At 31.2% G+C, this 25263-nt stretch overlaps 1 protein-coding gene across 3 annotated transcripts in view; it reads right to left on the reverse strand.

The window, feature by feature from the left end:
• Window positions 1–23664, reverse strand: part of LOC111677482 (dnaJ homolog subfamily B member 6) — a 99190-nt gene extending 75526 nt beyond the window's left edge. Inside the window, exons 1-2 of one of the 3 annotated variants that reach the window (XM_046953483.1) lie at window positions 21201–21344; window positions 18961–19214 (exon numbers count right to left, since the gene is read on the reverse strand). The gene's annotated coding sequence lies outside the window, so the exon portion shown is untranslated. Of the gene's footprint in view, window positions 1–18960; window positions 19215–21200; window positions 21345–23584 lie in introns of those variants that run through there. The other 2 variants (XM_046953485.1, XM_046953486.1) reach the window with 2 other exon arrangements.
• Between the last annotated feature and the right edge of the window lie 1599 nt (window positions 23665–25263).

Here is a 25263-nt window from a genome sequence, read left to right on the forward strand (position 1 = left end):
TTGATAGGACAAAAGTTTAGTATTATTACTCGGCCGTAGCATTGTTGGCTAAGGTATGCTTGGCAAAGCTTATGTTTATGACTCATAATGAGAGATCCTGAAAAGCTAGATCCATCCCCTAGACACAGTCGAAAGAGATTTTTGGGATCAGTGCTGCAAATTTCCAACGCATGATTGGAAAGAGGTAAAGGTAATAGACACTGAATGTCTTCCAAAAAGTATTTGTAGTCCTGAAGAAGAACTCTTCACTGTCATCGACGTTGACGAAGGGAAAGGCCTAAAAAGAAAAGGAAAGGTCTTGAAAGGTGAAAATATTCTAACGAATATTTTTCATGACGCTGCAATTACGCACAAATTTTTACTGTCTATTATGGTCCCCCCGGGGGAATGTTACCTTGGCGAGACCTCCGCCTTGGTGTTATTGCAATCCCGGGGTATAAAGAGGTGGCCAATACCTCTAGTGTTACCGGGACTGAAAAATTGGTTACAGTGTACTGCTTGGCTTAGTCCTTACATAGATTGCCAGAGGTCAGACCAGAGCACCGCAAAATCTGGTCCTACGGGTGTCCAGTTGCCCACAGGACTATGTCATGGCTGGTCAGTTGGTTGAGGTTCCTTCGGGATCCACGTAGTGGCTGTGGTTTAATCCCAATTTCGCGAAGAGAGTATATGGCGGTTAAAAGACTCATGCATGATAATAGTCAATATTTCGGGATAAATTCGGTGCTGATACCAACAGATACCCCACAGTTGAGTGACTGTGGGACTAAGCGTTGGAAATGAGTTGGTATTTTGATACCATTGAATTTTTCTTCCTTGTCCAGATATGTTCAGAGTTTACTCTGTTCATATCAGAATTGCCTCAGTGTGTCCCTGTGAGTAAGAACAATGTCGTACTTCGGTCTACCGCTTAAGCCTCTAGATGCTGTTGCCGAATCAAAGGAGGCCATCCAAAGTACTTGTGCATGGACCGGTCAGAATTTAAAAAAATTGCCACCTGCGTTCTTCATTGAAGAACAAAGGGGCGATGGTAGATCGTTGTTAAGTCTACCCAGTGGATGAAAAAGACCACCGTGGGGTAGGGCATCATGCCAGGTACTCACGTTAAAACTCTAGACATTCCTGTCTATTATGGTTTAGGTCTGATCATCGGACGCACAACTGACTGTGATTACTGTTCAAAGGAGAACGAAGTTTAAACGAAATGCAACAAAAACGTCTCATGTCACTGCAAGTAAACTCTAATTGCAAAGTCAAAACAAAAGATCGTAGATGAAAAAGTCTCTTAAAAACATATAATACGATTGGCAGTACAATTGTTAAGTACGAAGCTCCAATGTGCTTCACCGAAAGATACCAAAAAAGAAATAATATAATATCACTAAATAAAAATTTTAAGAAAAAATTAGTTTCTCCAAGACTAATATTAGTCATTATAACATTAACATCTGACAATTGAAAGTTTTATCCGTTATATCAGAGACTCGTAAAAATAGAATTTTTGCACTTTAACCCTTTCATGCACAAATCTAAACTAATGGACTTTTTATGGATATGACTTCGCAACATACTTTTTTGACGTATATCGATAATTTTTGATACAAAATGGATGAAAATGGAAGGATATCGCAGGATATTATCCTTTTGAGCATGCAATGACATCAAATGCTAAAAAAATAGCACATTTTTCTTTGGAAATAACAATTTACTGTAGCTCTGAGCTTAAAATAACGCTCTAAACCGAGAAAAATGTAAAAACCGAGAAAGATGTAGAAACCTACACATAAAAGTTAAAAGATATTCATCTCGATCATAGAATCTAATACCGAAATTTAAAGCTTAAAGTCCATTGAAGTTGAATACGTAGTATCTTTAGAAAACTTCAGATTTCAGTTCCAGTTTCTAGTAGATTTCTAACGATTCTATACTTTTAAAAATCTGCACAAAGATTCCGTTTTCATATATTAAATTGGAAAATGCGAGTAACACGCTTTATAGCCGTCGTACGAGGAGTAGTTTACTGGTTGAATGCAACATATATACGACTAACACGTTGCATTCAATTGGGAGTGGGTCACACAGCTGTGATGTTTTTGTTTTCTGGTTCCTTTTTCTGTGATTTTACGAATTGTGTAGTAGAAGTAAACACTATTATTTGTTGTTATTGTTTGGAACATTGGTAGTCGTACGAGTAGTAAAGTATAAGACGCAGTGCTACGATGGCTTAAGTTGTTGTTAAGTTTTGTATGGATTATTATGGTCTGAAAATAAAAAGCACCAAAAGATCTTTATATCCAAAAAAACAAAAACAACCAAAATAAACGATCTTACGTAGACAGAAAGCAGTAAAAATAAGTAAACAATTTTCCAAAGATGGTTAGTGTTTAGATGTTTACAGAATCGGACAGCCAGCCAGCCAGTCAACTAACTCCAACTGCCATTAGGGTTTTGCAGGTATGTGAAAACATACCATTTATGTGTATGTAAGAATGTCGGTATGTTTGGAATGACTATGATGAGGTTTGTGACTTCTAATGGAAGTTCGGCTGGTAGTAGTTGGGATGGAATGGGATGGTATGACTCCAATTGACTTTGAAGTTAAATGAGTTTTTAAGTTGAGTATGTTTTTGTCGAATGGACAGACATACGCCTAGACAGTCATACAATGGCGACTAAGCTGCAAACAAATAAAGTTTTGTTGGTACATTGTTGTTGTTTTTTGTCTATTTTTTTTGTTGATTGTGTGTTTGGCCTGATGTTTGGCTTCTTCGTCTTCTATAGACTTTTAACAACTTCGAACTCCTAAAGCTTAATGCAACTTTTATACCCCCACCGTACATTGTTGTAGTTAAGAATTGTTGTTGTTGCTCTTGGTTACATTCATTCTATTTAATAGTTTTGTCTGTAAGAGTACGTTACACGTACGCTGGATGTTTATTTGTTTTTGGTTTTTTTGTTGCATTGAAATAATATTGTGTTGACGGTCTCACCTGGTTATGGCTTAAGCAGTCGTAAATTTTTCAATTTATCAGCTTTTGATACTTTTTGTTGTTTTTTTATTTTGTGTATTTAATTCACTTTTTTCGGCCACTTTCTACCTTCTTGCAATTTGGCCACAAAACAAAGTTTTAGTCATACAAATCTTAACAAATACATACATAAATACTTTATGTTGTTGTCGCGTAAGTATGTCAGTGGCCTTTGGCCACAGCCCTTTTCAAAAAGAGTCAGCTGTGGTGGCTTAGCTTACTGGCCACTCATTGGAATGCAGTCGGCCTAATGTGTAAAAGCGTATAAAACCATCCTCCATTATACATACATTTATACATACATATGTACATGTGTAAAGTAGTGCCACATTTCTTGTGAGGTTTCTCTTTAATTCAGATAATAATTTGTATGAATTGTTGTATTTTTTTTTATTGTGTTTTAAAGTATGTTTTGGGTTTTTGATTTAACTTATTCTTAAGTATGATTAAAAATGAAAAACTTTTTTGTTTTCGAAATTATGTCAGTAGTGTTTGTAGTCGCAGCAGCACCAGTGATTGACCCCCCAGGAAATGAAGGATGTTTAAAAGAAAGTTTGGTTTTTTGTTTAAATTTAGTTCGCAGAATTAAACAGAAGAGAGATGTAAGATACAAAGAAGTAATTATATACTACCAAACAAAATAATTGACCACAAAGAAAAAGTGGTTGTAGTAAAATTATATTGTTGGTAATGCAACAAAATTTTCAATTGTTGCAATAAAGCTCCATATATATATATTTAAAACCACTACATTCGTAAAACAGCTTACTACAACAAAGGAACTTTAATAATTTTAATTTCATAATTTAATTCACATGAATGAAGAAAACCTAAATGGTGTAAAGAACAAGGATTGATAGATATTGTAACGATTTCAATATCCATATACAAAGTGAGAGTGAGTTCAATACAACTTAAATCGTTCAATACTGTACACATTCAGTAAACATTTTCCGGAAAATTTCCGTTGCATTTTGGACGACGCCTAAAGTCGGACATGTCTTGTGACATGTTTTTTGAGCTCTCTGATTTTTTTACACAAAACTCTAAAACCTTTCCACTGGCCCAAGTTCTGGCAGTTTTGTAGATTCGCATCTCGTGGTTAAAACAAAAATGGTATTCAAACAATAATGACCATGTGCTTTTCAACACTTAAGAGCCTTTTTCAGTATGTCAATCCGTCTGTTGTAATAGATAAAACTATGCAATAATCTAGTTGGGGGGTCCTACATTAATGTCCAGACGTTAAAATTGGACCACTTTACGTTCATAAATTCATTGGACTAAGTGAAGTAGGATTGGTTGATATTGGCATGATCACAAATGAATTGCTCTTTATGTATATTTCGAGTCCTAATAGATAGCGAATTCGATTAAACAATGTCTGTCTGTCTGTCAATATGTCTGTTGTAGTTGTAATAGATACCACTATGCAATAATCTAGTTGGGGGGTTCTACATTAATGACCAGGCGTTAAAATTAGACAAATTTACTTTCATAAATTCATTAGACTAAATGCTGTAGGGTTGGTTGTGAAGCAGTTGAATATGTGTGGGTGTCATTAGAACCTTGCCAACATTAAAGGAATTCCTTTGGGACGGCAAGGTCTATATGTGACCAATAGGAATTAAGCCTGTTGCTCCATAACGATCTTGTGCCAGAACTACACTTGTTTTCCGCGGCAAGTTTTCTTCTATGTGTGTGCTATGGGTGATCACCAAGAACGACATTCATGTGGTATTCCGCGAAATTTATGGCGCCACTATGAATGTCGTTCCAAGCTGTCGTATACGAGGATTGATCTAATGTATCCTACACATAAATGTGTATGTTTTCCTCGTATATACGAAGATTCTCGGATGAGTATCCAAATGTTAAAATTGGGAAACTCCTCCGATGACATCCCAGAAAGAACTGTTTAGTCAACATGACATTGTGTTCTTTGACTGGGAGGACCTTCGTTTCTTCGAGTAGGTCCGAGGTAATTTGTAGGAAGCCTTTTACAGTACTCCATTGGGTATCACTGAGAACTCCTAGGAGTCCATTTTGCTCCAAATAACAGTTGAAAATGAATTATTTCGAAAAGATAACATCTGACAAACATTTAAAGCAAATGTGATCAATTATATTTTGTAATTTGTTGGGAAATGGATTAGTTTTGGCATAAACATTTCAAGCTCCTTCTTTTAATTATGATACTTAACAGAAAAAACTATATGTATTAACCAAAGAGATAATAAGATTTGATATTATAATTGGATAATTCAGAAAAATATGATAGTTCAGATAAGATACTGATAAAAAACTTTATTTCCTTTAAATAGAAGCGATTAAAATAATTTAAAATCTAAGAAGTGCGAAAGAAACAATTAAAGATTATATACTTAATTTAAAAAGAACATTTATTTGGCACATTAATAAAATGTTTAAATTTTCTAGCCATTTGGCAAAAATTAAAAAAAAAATAATTAAAAACAATTTTACAACATGACAATTTTAACCTCAAATATTAAAACAATAAAACTCTTGTACACATGCAAATAAAAACTTAAAAACAAAACAAAATCTCTATTGTACAATAAATGTTTTCAAGACGGCAACAAGACCTTCAACCTTGGTAGGAACGAAACCAAGCCAAAGTAAAAATAAAACAAAAACAAAAAAAATCAGCCAAGTCATTCAAGCAGCCGCTAGTCAGACAAGACTCGAGAAAAAAACTCAACAGCAGCAGCAGATATGTCTATAATAACAATAACAAACAAAGATATATCCAAAATTTAAAAATTAAAGACAAAAAACTTCAAGACCAATAAGAAGAAACCAAGTTTTGCAAAAAATATAAACTTTAAAAAGGGTTTGGCAATGTGAACGAACGAATAGTACTCAGAGCTTCAGACGACCAAAATATAAAAACAACAACCATGACACAACAAGAACAAATCCCCTTCAAAAAGACACAACAACAGCAATAAAAACATTGTACATAAATTAAAAACTATTAAAATACTTAAATAGTTTTTTGCTTATTGTTGTAATTTTTTTTGCAAATTAGCCTTAAACGATCTTTTTTAACCAAATGGTTGTTGTTTACACCACAAACAACCTCAATAAATAAAAAAAATTATTGTTTTTTTTTTATTATATCTTTCAGTGTATAGTGACAAATCCTATTACTTCAAGTATAACTTTAGATGTTTTTGTCCATTAACTGAATGAAGAACAACAACAATAAAAACGTTTGTAGATCAGTAATTATGGCTTAAAGAAACGATAAAACAGTTACAACAAAAAATTATTAAAGTGTGGTACCCAGCACCCTTTAATGAAATTAAAATGGTTCGTTATAAAGAAGCAATGACTAGTTAATGCGAAAATGTTAAAGTTTAACAAAAACATAAAATACAACTTGATGACACATCACTTGACAAAGTTAGAAGTTAATGATAAACAGTTTTAAAGATTATTTTCAGTTTTGGCTAGATCTAGAAGATTATCTATTATTTGGTTCTTTAAAAAATGTCTCTGTTTTCTGTTTAATTTTAGAATATTAACGATGTTTATAAGTTTATTCATGCAGTTGTAGATCTGAAGTTTAAACATACAATATTTGATCCCAACAGAGATCCCGTTTATGAATTATAATAAATCGTGAAATGAACAATAAAAAGAGACCATTTGCATTGAATCACTGATGTCGATGATTCGATACCGACGAACTCATGTGTAAAGTCAAGTCAAAACCCAAACAGCGGGCGTAATGTTTTTTAGGACTTAAGAAATCGGACGAATAAAACGATCATACAAAAATCAGTAGTGTTCATGCGTTCATATGTATGTATGTCGCAAGACCAGACCTTGCTTCCACTTATTTTTATTAGATAAAGTTTAGAACAGTGCATCCAAAATAAAGGAATTGGCCTAAAATAAAAGAAGCAAAAAAGGATTTTTACACAAACAGAGATGTGTTGGGTCACTGTTTTGAAGCACCATTAACGGAGTGAAGAGAAGCCGATTGATATCGACACACGGTTAAAGACGAATCAATTTGGCGCTGAACACAAGTCTCACTTTATCACCGACAAAGCTATCTAAACTTAGGATTTTGATGCGAAGAACAATACTAGAATATCTCAGACCTATCTGCATAAAATTGACGGATGCTGCTCACGATATTGATTCTGTCAAATACCATTCGACTAAGTTAATATGATGGTAAACTTTGATACAGAAAGTTTAGAAAAAATACAGGATATTTCTGAATGCTTTTAAAGGAATTGTGAATTTATCCTCCCACTCCAGTCTAGTAGAGTCAACTAATTTAGGATTCCTACAGCCCTTCTATTCTTCTCCTTTCGAAGTGGAACGTTTGAGCATTACCGTAGATACTGTTTTCTGAAAATATGATTCTCAAACTCGGAGGATTTTCAAAAATAATAGTATCCATCTTATAACATCTTAATAGAAAATAAGATTTCCAACAGCACTCCACTAATTCCCCGTTCGAAATGGAATGTCCGCATACTACCGTATGAAAGAATTAGAAAACAAAGAATCTACATATATATTATAACGTTGGTCATTAGAAGATTATAACCAGAAATAAATTAATTAATCAGAAATTTTTTCTCAAACCTAACCTAACCTAAACCTCTAAATTTGCTGGGTTATAAACATGAAAATATTTTTGAATGTTAAATATTGGTATGGATTAAGTAACAAACAGTTATTGGTCTTTTTCTGTGTATGGTAACAACAAAGACGAATGTAAACAAAGAATCCACATACGAGAAATACAAAAAAAGTTTATATATGAGATTACAAAGTAAATAACAAGAATATTAAAAGGGTTTGTTACAAAGTTTATGCTTCTTGTAGAAGATTTTGTTGTTGTCTTTAACATGGTTTGAAAATATGATACTTTTTTCTGTCTTATAGTCCACACAATAAATTGTAGATAGAAACTCAGACATGTGAACTGCAACAATGGCCTGGCGTCACTGAGGGAGAAACATGACCAGCAACTTAAAACAGTAAAAAGAAGAAACGAAGTTATTTCTTTCACATATTAAATGATAATTTACTTTTGAGTAGAAGACATTTCAGGAATATGAGGGCAACTGATTTAAGCCTGATGGTAGTGTTTGTATGTATGTTTGTTGATATTTGTGTTAAATGGCCGTACAATAACGAGGAAATTTTATGAAAATATTAAATGACAATGATTTTGTGTTCGAAAGTAGAAAACAAACTATTTCCATTAACACCTCTTAAGTATTTACACTAAGAGTTTTATAATAGTCAGGAGTTAGTTATTCATTAGAGTGTGTCATGGTACGAATCCAAGATAATTTGTAAAAGTTTTTGCAAAGGTGACAGGTATTAATTACATTTTAACATGCAGATATCTGAGTGAGACAAATATGTATTTTAATTTATTATAGTTCATGTGTCGGTTGTAAAGTATTTCAAATCATAAACTTATATATTCATCATTAAATATGTTATTGATGGTTTTTGGTAAGAATTTTGTACTCGAAATGTGCTTAATAAACCAAAAATAAACGATTAATATTTTTATGAATTTGGTGTTAAATTGTTTTATTGTTACCAGAATTTTTTGTTACACTATACATTTTTTATTGTTTTTTATTTGCAACAACGGCACTTAAAATTGTAAGTATTAAAATGTGTACAACAACAATAAAAGTTACACTAAGTAATCTCTCGAACATGTTTCTTGCAGTCGAGTGACTCAATCGATAAAATTTCTTTAGAATATAAGACGAGTATCAACTATTGTTATTTAAAATTGCGAAATTCCATGTGAACATTAGGGTAGACCCTAAGGCCCATAAGTAAATACGATAATATTGGAATTATTTCATATTCGGGATTATAACGTACAATTATATATTAAATCAAAATCATGGCTAATTATTGTAAGGCTTAATATCGCAGTTGTTTTAACAATAAGGGGACTGACTATAAGATCAACTATAGCTCTGTATGTATTTAAAAGAGTCGAATTCTATCCATCCTGACCATTAGGTTAGGTTATAGAGACAGTAGGCCAATGACATACTCACTTGCGTCCTAATATAACCTGTAACGGATCCTACAAAAAGAAAACTCCGCATATAGAACATAACATGTGTCTAACGTGGTATCCATGTTTTATAGAGTCGAAAGTTCATGAAGTATTGTACTGTCTAGGAACTCAGTACTGATATCTGTCAAGGCGGGACAGTTGAATTGGAAGTGTTCAACAGTTCTTCCTCATTTTTACAGCTCTTACAGTAGTCATTGTATGGAAGGTCAGGAAGTCTTCTAGCGTGCACACCAGTACTCTGTCAGTATGGCTACAAATATACCTAGTCTCGTAATGGAAAATTCATTCGTTCATCATAGATAGGACAGGCCATTCTTCATGTCAGTGGACCCGTAAATTTCATGCTAGATAAGGAATTTACAGCATGAAAGTGGGACATCAATTAATGTATTAGTGTCTCCTATATGAGGGCGGGAACTAGTTTGTCCGCTTTTTTAATTCTATGTATCAACAACTGGAAATGTTTAAACACTATGGGGATTATACGATTCACCACCGACTATATCAGGTCTATTCCGAACCTTGTGAATAATTGTTCCCTCTCCTATATATAAAACATGGATTGAAAACAAAACGCACTTTGAAAGTGTTCCGACTCCGTTATCTGCTCGTTTGCTGTTCAGCAACATTAACTAGAAAATTATCTAAATTAATGATCAGAAGTCAACCCCAAACTTTCTAGACATGATTAGTGACATCGTGTCTAATAGCTAAACAGTCATTAGACATTAGACTAGTGGGAAATCTATGCACCTTAAATTAGATGTAAGAGCTTTACCATTTGACTTTATCATAAAACGCGAAATCGATCGCCGATACCGTGACGACTCTTCTGTTTCTATTATATCCTCAAAGCTATCCTTGCCTCCGTTACATCAATAAATTCCCGGCACTTATGACGTCTTTAGAAAACTAACCCACCAATCTCTTCTTTCTTGAATCCATTGAATACCATGCTATGGAGTAGTCTGCTGAAGAGCGTTTTATCGAAACGACATTATTTTTTGCAATGCAGCATCAAATATCGTATTAGATACTCTTCGAAAAAAGCTTTGGATATCAGACTACTCCGGAATTACAAAGATAATAGAAATCTAGTAGGTTAATTGAATTAAAAACATGGACATGACATGCAGACACTTTGAATAATCAATGAATCGGAGTGACCCTAACGAAAAGCATCCTTAGAACGCACAAGTTAGAGGTTATTATTATGGAATGTATTCTGAGTAAACACACATGATTGCGGGCAAAACTACACAAAATCGGGCGAACAAATTTAGCCATGGGTCAAGCATGTTTAGAAAATAATGAAACTCCGAAACTATGTCCAGACCACCTCCAGTATATTAGTTAGAAGTACTGTATTCGGTCATTCGGCAGGTCATGGATTACATTCGCCCCAAATGCTTTGGTAAATGAGCGTTAACCGACCCTATAGTGACCTATTGTATATCTTCAGATTTGATTTGACATGCATATGTACATCCACTAACTTATTACTCAATGTTTAGTTTCTGAACCTTCGTAGAGGATTTTACACTAACATTTTCCATGCCAAGGACAGAATAACAAGGCTGATAGAGACTTAGAAATTAAGGATCGTAACTAACAAACATGTATTTTATTGTAATTTAAAAAGTGACCATCGTTTTTAATGAAAACCCCTCTACTTTAAATTTTAAATCCCTTTACGAGTTTTTTAGCTAAAAATTTTAACATTTTCTTAAACATTTATTAAGTCTTTCCCAATTGTCAAGATAAATTAACAAAAACAGAAAAATCATTTTTAATTACAACAGTTTTCCCAAAGTGATAATTAACAAAACAAACAAACACAATAAGATATACAACAACATTTAATAATGTCAACGAGGCGGCAAAATTGAATGAAATTTTTTTAATTATTTTTAATTTTTTGTTTCGATAAATTTTGCTGCACGAGAGGTCAATAAACTCGAGTGTGCGGTTTGAGTTTATGTGTTTATATTTTTTACGTTAACAACAAAAACCATAAAATTAAAAAAATACATACAAGTATAAATGAAATTTATTTGTCAATTCCATAATTGATTCATATCACAAAAAAAAATAACAAACATACATAATATTAACGTAACAGAAACTGAAACAAAAATAAAACCAATTGGATGTAATTATATTTGCTCTGCAAACTCTTTCCATGTGTACACACGCTTGACCAGAAGTTGAAAGGAATTAAAATTACTTAAACTTTTCTAATCAGTTTTTTTTTATTTATTCACTTATCTAGAGAAAATTTATGATGTGGAACTGGTTAGTTAATTTAAATTTTTGCTTAAGTATTTTTTTTTTCTTAATTACTTTTTTTTAATTATCAGCTAATGAACTATATTTAAAGCATAGTTAAGTAGTGAGTCAACTTAGGGACCGAGTGAACTGATACTTGTTAAATAAAACATCAACGAAAATTGGTTCAAATATTGTTCAATTTCATTAAACGCTGCAAAATTTATATTAATAAACGTATCCACGATGTTATAGTGGACCAACTTTAGGAGGATATATCGTGGAATACCTTTCCTATATGCTTTAATTTAAAGGCCGAAGATCAGGACTGTTTTGTTGATTTGCCTCTCATGGTACAAAACTTTCATTACTATAGTCGCATTATATCAAATTGGCGCAGCAATATGAAGCCACTCAGTGTTGCTTAAAGACATATATTTATGTGGTTGTTATAGTTGGTGTAACAGTTAAAACTATACAATAATCACAAAGTGAAGTGTGGTTGACTGAGCAGTTGAATATGTAGTGGTTGTCATGAGGACTGACGCGGATCGACTGGGGGATCCTAAATAAAGCCAAAAATTTTTCATACAAAATATGTATGTTCTCCTCGTATAAATGTACGAAGATCCTTTCTAATCATGCCTTGGGGGAGTATCCAACTGTGTGATCTTAAAGTTGGGATGTCTCTTTCGGATGTCATTATGTTCCTTGACTGGGAGGACTTTCGTTTCTTCGTGCATGTGATGTTCCGAGGTAAATTGCAATCAGCCCGTTACAGTCCTAAGTGCAGTATTTTGTTAGCTTTAAATTTATGTTGTTATTTAGCCTGATGTCAGAAATAATTGGGTTCTTTTGTAACAACTACAAATGGCTTGCCACACAAGAAACATTTTGTTTGTTTTTGTTTTGTCCATGTACCATGCTTGAACTTTACCTCGTCCATCATCCACATAAAAATATTGACCTGAAAGTTACAAAAATCTCCCAGTACATGATTTTCACCATTCATCACACAACAAGTGCAGTTTTTCTTCAAAGTTTGGACCAGCACTCAAAGTATGACCTTTACTTATAGTCCCGCTAAAGAGTATTTTTTCCAGTTGCCAATCGATCACAACTGGCTTTATTATTGTTAAAAGGCGTCGTCGAGTAACTTAAACTTGACTTTAAAAATCCAGCTTATATATAAGAATTGTTTTCTGCACTGTATTTTCATTCCCAGAACATCATGAGTGTCCGACTTCTTAATATTTACAGGTTGCGGGATTTAAAATCGGCTCTTTAATAACACGTGATTGCGCATTTAATTCATATTATGCCTCACTGCCTTTCTCTAGAGGGATTTTACTCTAAATGAATGAATAAGAACCACTTTAGTTTCTCCAAAAAGGTGAATGCAATGACACCATTTTCCCTAATTAAAGGCCAGAAGTAGCCTACCTTAGGGCGACATCTATGAACGTCGTTAAATAACTTGTTGGTGTCTATATGACAAGATAGAAGTTAACTATACTTTTCATAATATTGGAGAGTGCAGAACAAATTGCTATTGGGCAATACTTATTAGGGTTATTTGCCCCTTCCTTTTACCAAAATGATGTAAAACTTTGTGCATTTTTGTCGACCTTTACCAGCGTTAGCTTCAGCTCTGCCCACAAAAAGAAACAGAGATTTTAATCTGCTTTTCCAATGGAAGTCTTGGTGAACTAAAGGAACCAATGATATTTAAATACTACATTCTGTTTTATGCTAATAAGGACTTTAAAGCAAGCAGACTTATGAAGAACAAGGATATAACAATTCTTGTAAAATAGTAAAAACCTCTGTATTAAATACATAAGAAGATATGCTTTACACAATTTACGCTTTAATTATATGTACACAAGTGTAGCTGAAAATAAAATATAAGTGCAATAACTCCTTTAGATCTCTGCCTACAACAAACTTTTTGTTATAAACTTTCGTACAACTAAAGACTACACAACTTTTTACACATTCTTAACTTGCCAGACGTACTGACTATTTATTTAGTTTTTCTATCTTAATATTTTACAAACAGATGATGGAAGGCGAAGGGGCGTGTCAAAGTATTGCTGTCATCATAATAGTAAGTTCTTGTTATTTTCTTTATTGTACATACAATCATATGAAATAAAGATTTGTTTGATTTACTTTGTTACAGAATAAATAAACTAAAAAATTATCAATGTGGAGGTGGTGTTTGATTTTGTGCATATTTCAAGAAATACAGAAATTTTCTTTTGTTTTTTTAACAAACTTCATTTTGCTGGTTTTTCTTTGTTACCAACATGTCTGTCTAAGGAAGATTTACGCATTCTGTCATAAGTTTTCTGTACTTCATTTACACAAAATAAAAAGGAAAAAAACCGTTAATATTTCAAAAATCGCATGTTACAATTCATTTGTGTGTCGCTGTAACTGGTATTTTAAACAGGATGGGAACTGGCAAACAGACAACAAAAGATGTTCAATTCAAGATCTACTTAATGGATGGAAATTTATGAATCACTTTTTTTTTTACAACAAACAAAGAATAATTACACAACAAGCCTTCTTTTTGTCTCTCCTTTGATGAATAATTATTCCGCCTTTAACCAATTCAAATAGATAAATACTCATTATATATTATTCGATTTTATGTTTTTTTATTTCGATTTCACCATCACTTTAGAAATCGTTTAAGTAAGTAGAGAGAAAAAAACATAACTAAACAATTATTTGTATTAAACAAATGCAATCATGCTGCAAATTGTATGTAATTAACAAACATTTTGTATAAAATCATTATTAGACAAAGATACATATAAAATCAAACAAAACATTTTCAAACTTTGCTCGAAATCTATGTATTTGGAATTTGAAATAGTAAAATTAGTGGAACAATTTAGAGTGACCAGATAATTGTAATGGATTAATAGATTGTTAGTTGGAAATTTAAGCTAACGATACTGAAGAGAATAAAAATATAAAACAAAAAAAATTATTACGTCGCATATAAAGAGGTGGATGGCTCCCACTCATGACTTGGTGTATTCAAGTTCAGGTTCAATATCTACTTTCTTTATTAAGTAAATATTGTTAATTCAGATCTTTATTTACGAAAACCTTAAAGTTCTTGTAGTCTACTTTATGTTTCTAATCTTATTCAGGCGTTAAGTGTTGAACGATAGTTTTCTGGGAATTGACCGTTAAACGGCCGAGTTGCACTATTTTGATGCTGACGATGAAAGTGATAACTAGAAAATCTGGTAAACTTTTTTAAGAAAGAAACCAGGAATTTGTGGTGTTCTGAAATGTCGTGATTATTTACTAATATTAAGACATTTATAAGTTTCTCCTTTACAAAGCAGTTCTTCTCTTACAATAAAATGGAAAATACTACACGAAGACAAAAAGAATTCGAAAGGTACCTATCAGTTCGTTCGAACAACCCTGAACTACCCATATAACCTACCATTTAGTATTACTCCAAGTCACCGACTGTCCAAGTGACTAGTTATTTTAACATGTGCTTGTCTTATGAGGAAAAAAATCGTCACCCTGTAGATTACAAAGAGGCAGCAGAAAGCTTAAGTTTGTTTTTATGTATCTTATATCCCTCTTACAAAGGAGACACTAAAGTGACAATTGTCTACAATGACGAAATACGATATAAATCCAACCAAGTGGTTAGACGAAAAGTGACTGTCTTTTTCGGATGAATTCACACTTTGTCGAACTTCACCGTATTGATCTTATCTAGAATAAGAATTCAAAAACGATCGATTGAACTACGACACAGATAAGAAGAAATCGGGCTTTGACTAGTTAGTTTGAAAGGATGATGTATATACATCAAATCCGAAGAAATACACCTAGGCCTCTATCGGGCCTGTTGTGCGCTCCTTAACCAGTGCCTCAGGTGTTAATCAAACCCACCACCTCCGGTCTACCATCCTAGAACACTAACCAATAACCTAACGGTGGCCACATTTGACTAAAAATTTAAAAAAATCCGGGAACACTATTCTCAACTAAGTATGTATATGAATAACTACAGAAATACAACAGCAATCCGACGGCTATTGATCTCGAATAAAAAACGAAGGCAAAAAGATCGACATAACTACGATAAAGATAACAAGAAAATCGGTTCTTGGTCTTTGACTAAACGAAACGACTGAATGAAAATGAAGCTCATGATTTCTCCTGATAATACAAATTACAGGGTTTGGAATGTTAGTTCACTTCATATATAACGCTATATCCTTCAATATATAACAACCGATTCTACAAATTAAGCTTCAAAAATATGGCCGCTAACATCATCGAGAATATCTTAAAAAATCGATATAGATAGGTTAACCTGGTCACTTCAAAATTAAAAACAAATTATAAAATAATAAGGTTTTTGCAGCAATATTGTAACCAAGCATTAGATTTTATAACACGTTAACATACATTTTTATTTATTTATTCATTCATTCATGCAGTTATTCATTTACCGACAAAATGTCCATGAATGTAAAGCTGTATGTTTTGTATATTGTTGTTACTGTAGTATGTTGCAATTTTTAACAATTGTTATTATTTGTTGCTTGAATTTTTGTTCATGTTGCATGAGTGTTTCAATATAAATTGGTTCGCAGTAGAGTTTAGAGAAAAAAACATTTTTTCTTTTACACACGTGTGTTCAATAGTTTATTCTGTGGCTGGGCGCTGCTGCTTTTTTGTTCGATTTCTATAGATTTTTTATAGTTAATTTTTTGTTTTAATAACAATCGTCGATTAAAGTGCTCATGAATTAAATGTTTTTTTTTTTCAAAATTTTCATTATTATTTCCTTTTTATATAGTTGTTTTTTTGTTTCTGTTCGATTAACTTTAATGAGCAACTGTGCACTTTTTATTCATTGTAAACGAAATATATTTATTCGTAGCTCTATTCAAGATGAAGAAAAGAAAAAAGTTTCAATTACAATTAAATGCTTAGATGCTTGGATGCAATGGATGACTGGTTGAATGGTGGAATAAAGAAATAATTGTTAATTGCTTTCTTAATTAAGGTAACAGACATTAAGGAAACTGACAGCACAACAACACGTTTTCAATTTTATTGTTTGTTTTTTTTTTCAAAAAGGGCCAAACTTAAATTAAATTTTTACTTGAACTTAAATACAAAGTTGTTTTGATATTTTAAAATTAAATGGGATTTTATCCAGTCATTTTATCAATTTATTAAAATTTTTCGAAATCAAGATATTTAATTTTGTATATTAATAAAATCACTCACAAATATTTATTTATAACAATCTTAAATGAATTATAAATACATTTTCCCAACACTCCCCAGGTTTTTATAAATTAAAATGCATCATACTGTTAATAGTTCTTAGAATTTGGATTAAGCGCAGTCCAACACATTTTTTCATTAATAAATGTGACTTAACGCTTTTGTAATAACACCAATATGGCGATGAATAGGGTCTTTATACATCTATTTAATTTAATCAAGGCATACAATTTTCTTCGATGTTTCTAAATTTTTTTCAATTAAATCAATTTCTGAAAGAACAGACCGCTGGATAAATGCAGTCTAAAGATTCTGATAGAGATTGATCAATTAAGGCTTTTGTCGGTAACTGGGACAATAATATGCCGAATTGTTGCAGCAAATTTACTTGTAAATCTCTTGAGATGGGACCTGATTCCATTCAACTCTCCGCTCAACATATTTTTTTGTTTTCTTCCAGTATTTTTGTTTCTCTCTCTTTTTGATCTTCACTCTCTATAAAGGGAATCATAATGGACTTTATGGTCTCATAACGTAAACCTAAAGGACTATTTAGTCTAAATCTGGCCTCAGAATTTCTCATTCGCATTAGGTTTTTGAAATATGATGTCTTAAAGCTTAATAATAAAGCGAAAAAATGTAATTTTTCCATACTTATTACACGATATCTTTAAAACTAACGTAAAAACTTCTTTATAACCAAAAATTCATAATTTAAGCTTAAAATGGAAATGGGATTCCGTTTAGCAAATATTAGAAACCCCACATCGAAAAAAGTGCAAATTTCCAAAGAATGCAAAAACATTCAAATTTACTTGTATATCTCTTGAGAACAGATCTGTTTCCATTCACCTCTAAACTCAACATATTTTCTTGTTTTCTTCCAGTATTTTTGTTTCTCTCTCTTTTTTAATCTTCACTCTCTATGAAGGGAATCATAATGAAATTTATCGTCTGTTATGTTATGACATTCGCATTAGAATATTAGAGCGAAAAGGTGCAATTTTTTCTTACTTATGACACGATATCTTTAAAACATGATACATTAAAGAGAAAACTTAATAATTTATATAAATATATTTTTGTCAGTACAACAACAGTATCAAATTTAGATATAAAGTGTGTTTTAGTCAAACGAATCAATTACTGTCTCAAACGTAAAAACTTCTTAATAACCAAAAATTTATTTCAGCTTAAAATGGAAATGAGATTCCGTTTGGCAAATTATAAAAGCCTTACATCGAAAAAGTGCAAATTTCCAAAGAACGCAAAAACGCTCAATTTCATCATCATATAGTTTCAAAGAAATGTAGAAATTTCCCAGAAAATAAATTAGAATATTGAACAAATTCAATAACTTAACTCTCATCTTCCTCTAAAAAGAATAAACAATTGTTTATTTATTATAAACAATGGTTGCTAGCATTCAGTACATTTTTTATTTTGCAAAAAAATAAACAATAAAATATAAATTGGTATATAAAATCGATATATAAAATAAATACTAATTTTGGTGTAAAACAATATAAAAAATTACAATAATAAATTAAAGACAAACAAAATTTATATGCAAAAAATGTCTTAATTTACAACGAAAAATAATCAATTTATTTCAATATCTGACCAGTGACATCTAATACAAATTAAAATCAAATACAAATACGCCTATATATCTATGTTGGTACGCAACACAATATAAAATAGCACTCTTCTATACCTATAAGAACAAAAATCACAAGAAAGAGAACAGGCGGGAGAGTTACAGAAATGTAAACAAAGAGATGATGAAATAAAATGCCGGTTAAGGAAATAACTGTGAATAATCGATAAGGTTACACTCACTCACTACTAAATGATTAGACAACATAAACATCATTATCATCAATATTAACATCATAATCAACAACAAATGTTGTAACAACAAAAAACAAATGTTTTCATTTAACAACAAGGATGTTGCTAAGCATATAAAATATAATAGTGGCAACACTGTTTGCTGTATACACACAAAAGGAAGCAGCATAAAAGGAAATAAGTAGATTTTAAGGAATAAAATAAAAACAAAAGTGAAAAGGGAAAATTAAAATAAAAATGGAATAATTAGGAAGCAGAAACAACTTGTAGGTAAAAAGGGAAACTTTTGAAAAATTAACATTTATTTGTATATATTGCTTGTGTTACCTCTCTGCTCTAAGAATAAATTTGAATTTTAAATACATTCACTTTTTTGTTGTTTTTTTTTTCAACATAGGTACTTACCCTTATTTTGTTGTTGACTTTTAATAAACTGTAGTTGTAGTTTTAACGATAATACATTTTATTAATGCTTCTGAAAATGTGTATTTGCTGCTTTATTTTTTATTGTAACTTAAAGTTTGTTGTAATTTGTTATTTAAATTTTTTTATTTTTTTCCTTTATTTGTTACTGATAATGTTCTACTTTTTTTCCTTTGTTTTATTTTATTTGCTGATTATTCCATTGAATATATTTTGAATATTTTTATTGCATTAAACTAACAACAATAATCATTAAAAGTAAAAAAAGTTAAATAATGCATAAATTATGTATGTATGTATTCGTAAATGTTAGCATGATTAAAATAAAATAAAGAAAAAATGTTGGATAATTTGTTTAACGATTTTTTTATGTATTCGAATTCTTATCAGAATAAAAGCCAAGTTTATAAAAATTCCAAGTAGAAAAATTTCGAATATGTAGGTATGTAGTTTATTCACTCACATAACAATTGGTCCTTCATTCATTTACTATAATGTGTAATGAGAACAAATCTCAGGAGCATAGAAATATTTCAAGGTTAGGAATTTAATTAATGCTAAAAAGATAACTCAAAATAATAGACTATTTTTCTCCATTATTTTAGTTAATTTGTTTAATATTCAATAAATAAATTAATATACCTATAATATAAATACAAAAGTATTTATTTGCAAATTTTTTAAGTTTATCGATAAGTTAAGAATTCCCTATAAAATAATGTATTTACAAAGATATCGGCCGTTATAAATATTTGCCTTTAAACATATTTTTTGTAATTAAAAGATTGTGATTTTTACTATTAGTTAGGATATCTTTAAGATTAGACTTTCAGATGATATAAAAATGTTATAAATAGGTTTCATTTAAACCCTTAAGACATGATTATTGAAAAAATTATGTAGTTCTCTGACCAGTAACTAATTAAGTTTCCTTATTCCTTTAGAAAACAAACTTTGGTTTCTGTTTGTCAGCCTCATGGAATTATTCGGAATATGTTTCTTCTATCTCAGTTATTAATAAACCAATTTTGTTAATTTTCCATAAGAAACTTGTGTAAAGCAAACAGGCCTCTATCGGGCCTGTTGTGTGCTCCTTAACCAGTACCACGGGTGGAAATCGAACCCACCACCTCCGCTCTGCCAGACAAGAACACTAACCACTAACCTACCGGAGGGCACCTAACCTACCGGAGGCCACCTAACTTAACGGAACCTGGAGGCCACCTAACCTACCAAAACGCTTATATGAGCGGCAAACCCTGAGGTCAAATTTCTTTAGAAAATCATATTTTCTCTTTTGGATTAAAATTTTGTTTGACTGAGTTTTATAATAAGATATTCTGGTAATATTTTTTCACAATAATGCGAACAATGAATAATAACGAAGAAGTTGAAAAAGATTAATCCATTTCAACTAGGTGTATAGGTACATAAATGTTTTGCAAACATTTAGTATTCTAGCTGATATCCTAACACTGTCAAATAAAAAGACCCTAAAAATCTTCGTTAAAAAATATCAAAAATAAAATATTTCTTTGCATAGCAAATCTTTTGTTGCTGTTACTGTTCTTGAGAGCTTGTTGTCAACGTCAAAACAACAATAAGAACAACAACAATGTAACACAAACGACCACATCATAGTTAAAAGGAGAAAAACGTTTTTCAATTGTTTTTGTTTGTTTCTTAAAAATTTGTTAGAACACACAACAAAAAGCACAATATGTGTGTTATTGAAATTGTTATTTTGTTGTTGGCAGTTTAATTGTTTGTTTTTTATTTTTATTGTTTCCCGTATTGCTATTTATAAAATTTATAATTAAAAACATTGCAAAAATAAACAAAAAAAAGCACAACGTGATTACAGTTATTTTTTATAGTTTGTTTTTTAATTCTTTTCACCACAAGAAAAGTGTTGGAGTTGTTTTTATCTTTAACATATGTTTGTTTTTATTGCAATTTATTTATTTGTTATTTTTTTACACTTGCACTTGCTGTTTTAACTTTTTTTTGCTCTATAAGAATTATTTTTTGCAATATTCTTTTGTTTTGTATCAACTACACCACTCTACTCGTTGCACACACATTTACACAAACATATTGGTTAAAAATTCTATTGCTGATTGTTCTTTTTTTTAATTTTAACAGTCAATGCCAGTGTTTGCTTATTTTTGCAATTTCTTCTTTAAGAAATTGTTTAGCTATATTTCGGTTTATTTACACACCGCAAAAAAATTTAAATAGTTTGTTTATTTTTGTTGATTGTGTGTTAATAAAAACTGCACAAGGCTAAAATCGAATTTAAACAAGAGAATACACACATACGAAATGCAATAACAATAAGAAAATACGCAAAAACACACGAACCTCACTCGCAAAGTGACTCCAACTGACTGAACACTGCTGCGGCAAACATTAATAACGGCGTCTGGCACTTAAAATTTCAGTGACGGCTTAAGTACGGCTATAAGCCGGCTAAGTATTCAGCTGTGTTTTTACTTTTTCTCAACAATATTAAATAAAATTGGATATCATGTGATTAAAAATTCTATTTTAAAAATCTGGATTTTTAAATTTGTTTTATATAATATAATGAAAATATAAAAAGTTAACATTTTAAATTAAAAATTAATGCAATAGAAAAAAGTTTCAGGAATATATTCTAGGCTACACCGGAGTGGAGGATGGGTTTAATTTAATTCAAATACATCCATCATTTAAACTTACTATAAAAAAATAAAATAAAAAAAATAATATAAAAATCTAAAAACTAAGTTTTTCCGATTGACATACTTTAACATTCAACGTAATTATGAGCCCTAAACCCTTTGGGGTGTACTAGTCGAAATTATTGCGAACTGTAGCGAGCTCACATGCATAACATGGACACCCAAAGAGAGAAACAGGCAGATATAACTAAAGCGGCTCAGAAAATGATTCTGAGCGAATTGTCGATGTAGGACCAATATTTTCGGGTGTTATAAACATCAGCACTAAAGCATTATAGTGGTGTAGGTATAAAAAGTCGAAATACCTAGTCTATTTTATCTTAAATACATACGTCTACATAAAAATATATTATCTAACAAAAAAAATTAAAAATTAATTTAAATTCCGTCTATAATTCGACTTTTGTTAGTTTGACATGTTGAAAATTGACTTTCGATTTTTTTGACTTTTATTTGCAAAATCGATTTTTTTCCACAAGATATGTACCATTTTGTTTTACGATAATAGTCGACTCTGAAGTATTTCGACAAAAATCGATTGTTTGAAAGTCGATTTATTATTTCCAGTGTAAACATGAAACTGTTTATTAGGGTTCTATAGTTGAAACGAACTTTTCGACTTTTCGACTTTTTGCATTTTATGAAAAGTCGACTTTTTGCATTTAGTTAAAAGTCAATTTTCGACTTTTTGCATTTAGTTAAAAGTAGATTTTTCTACTTTTTTCATTTAATTAAATGTCGATTTTTCGATTTTTCGACTTTTAATATTTTATAAATAGTCGACTTTTTCCGACTTTTCGACTATTTTCGACTATTTCCGTCTTTTTTAGACTTTTTCCGACTATTTTCGGCTTTTTCCGATGCCAGAAGCGTAAATTTATAATGTTGCCATTTAACATTATATTATTATTATTATTAATAATAAAATTTTATTTATATTTTATTGGTTGTAATTTTTTGAGATTTTTCGACTTCTTTCTATTTTCGACTTTTTCCGACTTTTCGACTACTTTCGACTTTTTCCGACTATTTTCGACTTTTTCCGATTTTTTTCGACTTTTTTCGACTTCTTTCGACTTTTTTCGACTTTTTCCAACTTTTTCCGACTTTTCGACTTTTTCCGACTTTTTCGACTTTTCGACTTTTTTTGACTTTTCGACTTTTCGAATTTTATTTACAAAGTCGACTTTTCGACTTTTTTCATAGACGATAGTCGAGTTATCGATTTTTTTGGAATAAAGTGGTCGACTTCGACTTTTCGACTTTTTTCGACAAAAAGTCGATTGTTCGATTATTCGGAAGTCGATTTATAGAACCCTACTGTTTATGCTACTTCGGTTTACTAATTATTTTGTATCGTAAGAACTGTCATTAATTAAAAATATATAAATTATTAACTATGACGAAAAAGCTCTTTAAATAACAAACAAAACATCATCAATAATTAAAAAATAAAAAAAAAAATGTTTTTTATTGGAAAGTGGTCAAGTAACAAGTACAAGAAAAATGATGGTAAATATATATAAATATTCACCATAAATTTCATAATGATAAAATTGTTCATCCTTAAAGTAGGCTATGTACTTTTATATGTTTTTGCGCTGTATAATTAAAGAGCCGTGGTGGAAATGTTTGTAACTGCTATAACCGCAAAATTTAAACGCTTGTACCTATTGTTAACTGTATTACCATATTGTTTCATTTAAAAGTGAGCGCTAAGATTGTTGTCATAACATTTTTAAACAACGAAAAATAATAATGGAAAAATTGTTAATTGTTATTGAACAATATTAAGTTTCAGTACAGAATTAATTAGTTTTTATTACATTTGATAATCATTTTGTATGCATAACATCCATGCAAAATATTTTTTCTCTTACCTTCTTTATAATTGAAGCACCTTCTCCGCCAACAAAAATTTATTGTTCTTAGAATTAAATTTCCTATTTTAGTATACTCTCTTTAGATTTACTTCTTTGGAAAATTTAATAAATTTGGACATTTAACAAACATACAAATTAATCGACTAAAAATTTATAGTTTTGATTGAATGAATTTTGTTTTTGAACAAAAGCTGTCAAGTCCGTCATACAGTAGGGTGGTCGTATTTCGAAATTATTAAAATTATTCAATATACAACGCTCGTGCATAACTCCTAATGTTAGAAGGTGTACCGGGGCATCAGGTCTTTTCCTTGAAATTAAAGGGTCGAACCGAGGAGCCTTATAATCTGTTCTTCGCACCGGAAGAACTCGGAGTTCAACGACCAGGGATTGTCAACCTAGCCACACTGACTTTACACGTGTCGCTGCTACAACAACAACATAATCTGGTACCGCGTGAACTGTTAACGGTAGAGTTTCGGTCGTAGTTTTGCCCCGGTTATTGGAGTCTTGGCTGTGTTTTAAACAGAAATTGTTACGAAGGGAATGTTGGCTAAAAGACTGATACACTGCAATGTAGATAATTCGAGGCAAGTTCAGTGCTGATGCCGAGACAACAGATACCTTGCAGAGGGATGAATGTGGCACTAAGTGTTGAAAATGTCAAGTGTATATGATACGCAATGGATGGAATGTTCTGGGTTTACTCTGTTCATACCAAATTTACGACAATGTGTAAGAATAACGCTTTCAGGATAATCAAATATTAGAAAGCTCGAGTACTTTAGCAAACATGGACCGGCAGTTCCATGTACAGTAGTTTTCCGATTTAACGAACCCATATGTTGTCAAGCCTGTTCGTAAAATTGAAAAGTTCGTTATATGCAGTACTAAGTAAAACGTGGGTTTTTGGTAGGAAAATAATTAAAAATAGGTACATAAAATATTTTTTAAATATATTTTATAAAAATTAATTCTTTTTTAATAAAAATAGCACAAAACCATATTTGTGTCGAATTTAATCGCTGTATTTTTAATTCTGTCATGAGCTTTAAAGTTATTTCTCGAAGTTCATCTCTATACTCGTATTTTTAAGCGAGTAATGAGCGTTGATGTAATTTTCTTAAGGGGGCCTGATATGGAAGGTAAGGTCAATTATGGACCGATTCCCATAAAATTTGTTAGAGATATCGGTTAGTACTCGGCGTACTCGAATTGTTAAGCGAGTACTGAGCGTTAAAGTCATTATCTGAAGGACGGACGGACATAGCTACATCGAACTAAAATTTAATAAGAACCCAGAATAAGTTACAGTTTTGGGTATAAAAGCACCGCTTGCTACAACTTAGGTTATTTGTTATTTTTGATAAATGTATTTTATCTTAATTTACATAATAATATTTATATTAATTCGTTAAACAGAGTACAAAAAACAAGTTTTGTTCGTTATTTAAGGTAGTCAATAGGAAAAATTAGTTTGTTCGTTAAATGCGATGTTCGTAGAATTGAATGGTCGTTAAATCGGAAAAATTGTCACATTGTGCAGCAATTACGAACCACTAACATGTTGTTTTTATTTCATTAAATTTTCTCCACCAAATACACGGTTTGAGTATTTTATGGTGTTCACCAGTCAAAACTTAACCTCACTTTGAGGTAAAACGGCAGCACGAGAC

The sequence above is a fragment of the Lucilia cuprina genome, chromosome 6 (genome assembly GCF_022045245.1).
Source record: "Lucilia cuprina isolate Lc7/37 chromosome 6, ASM2204524v1, whole genome shotgun sequence".
Lineage (NCBI taxonomy): Eukaryota > Metazoa > Arthropoda > Insecta > Diptera > Calliphoridae > Lucilia > Lucilia cuprina.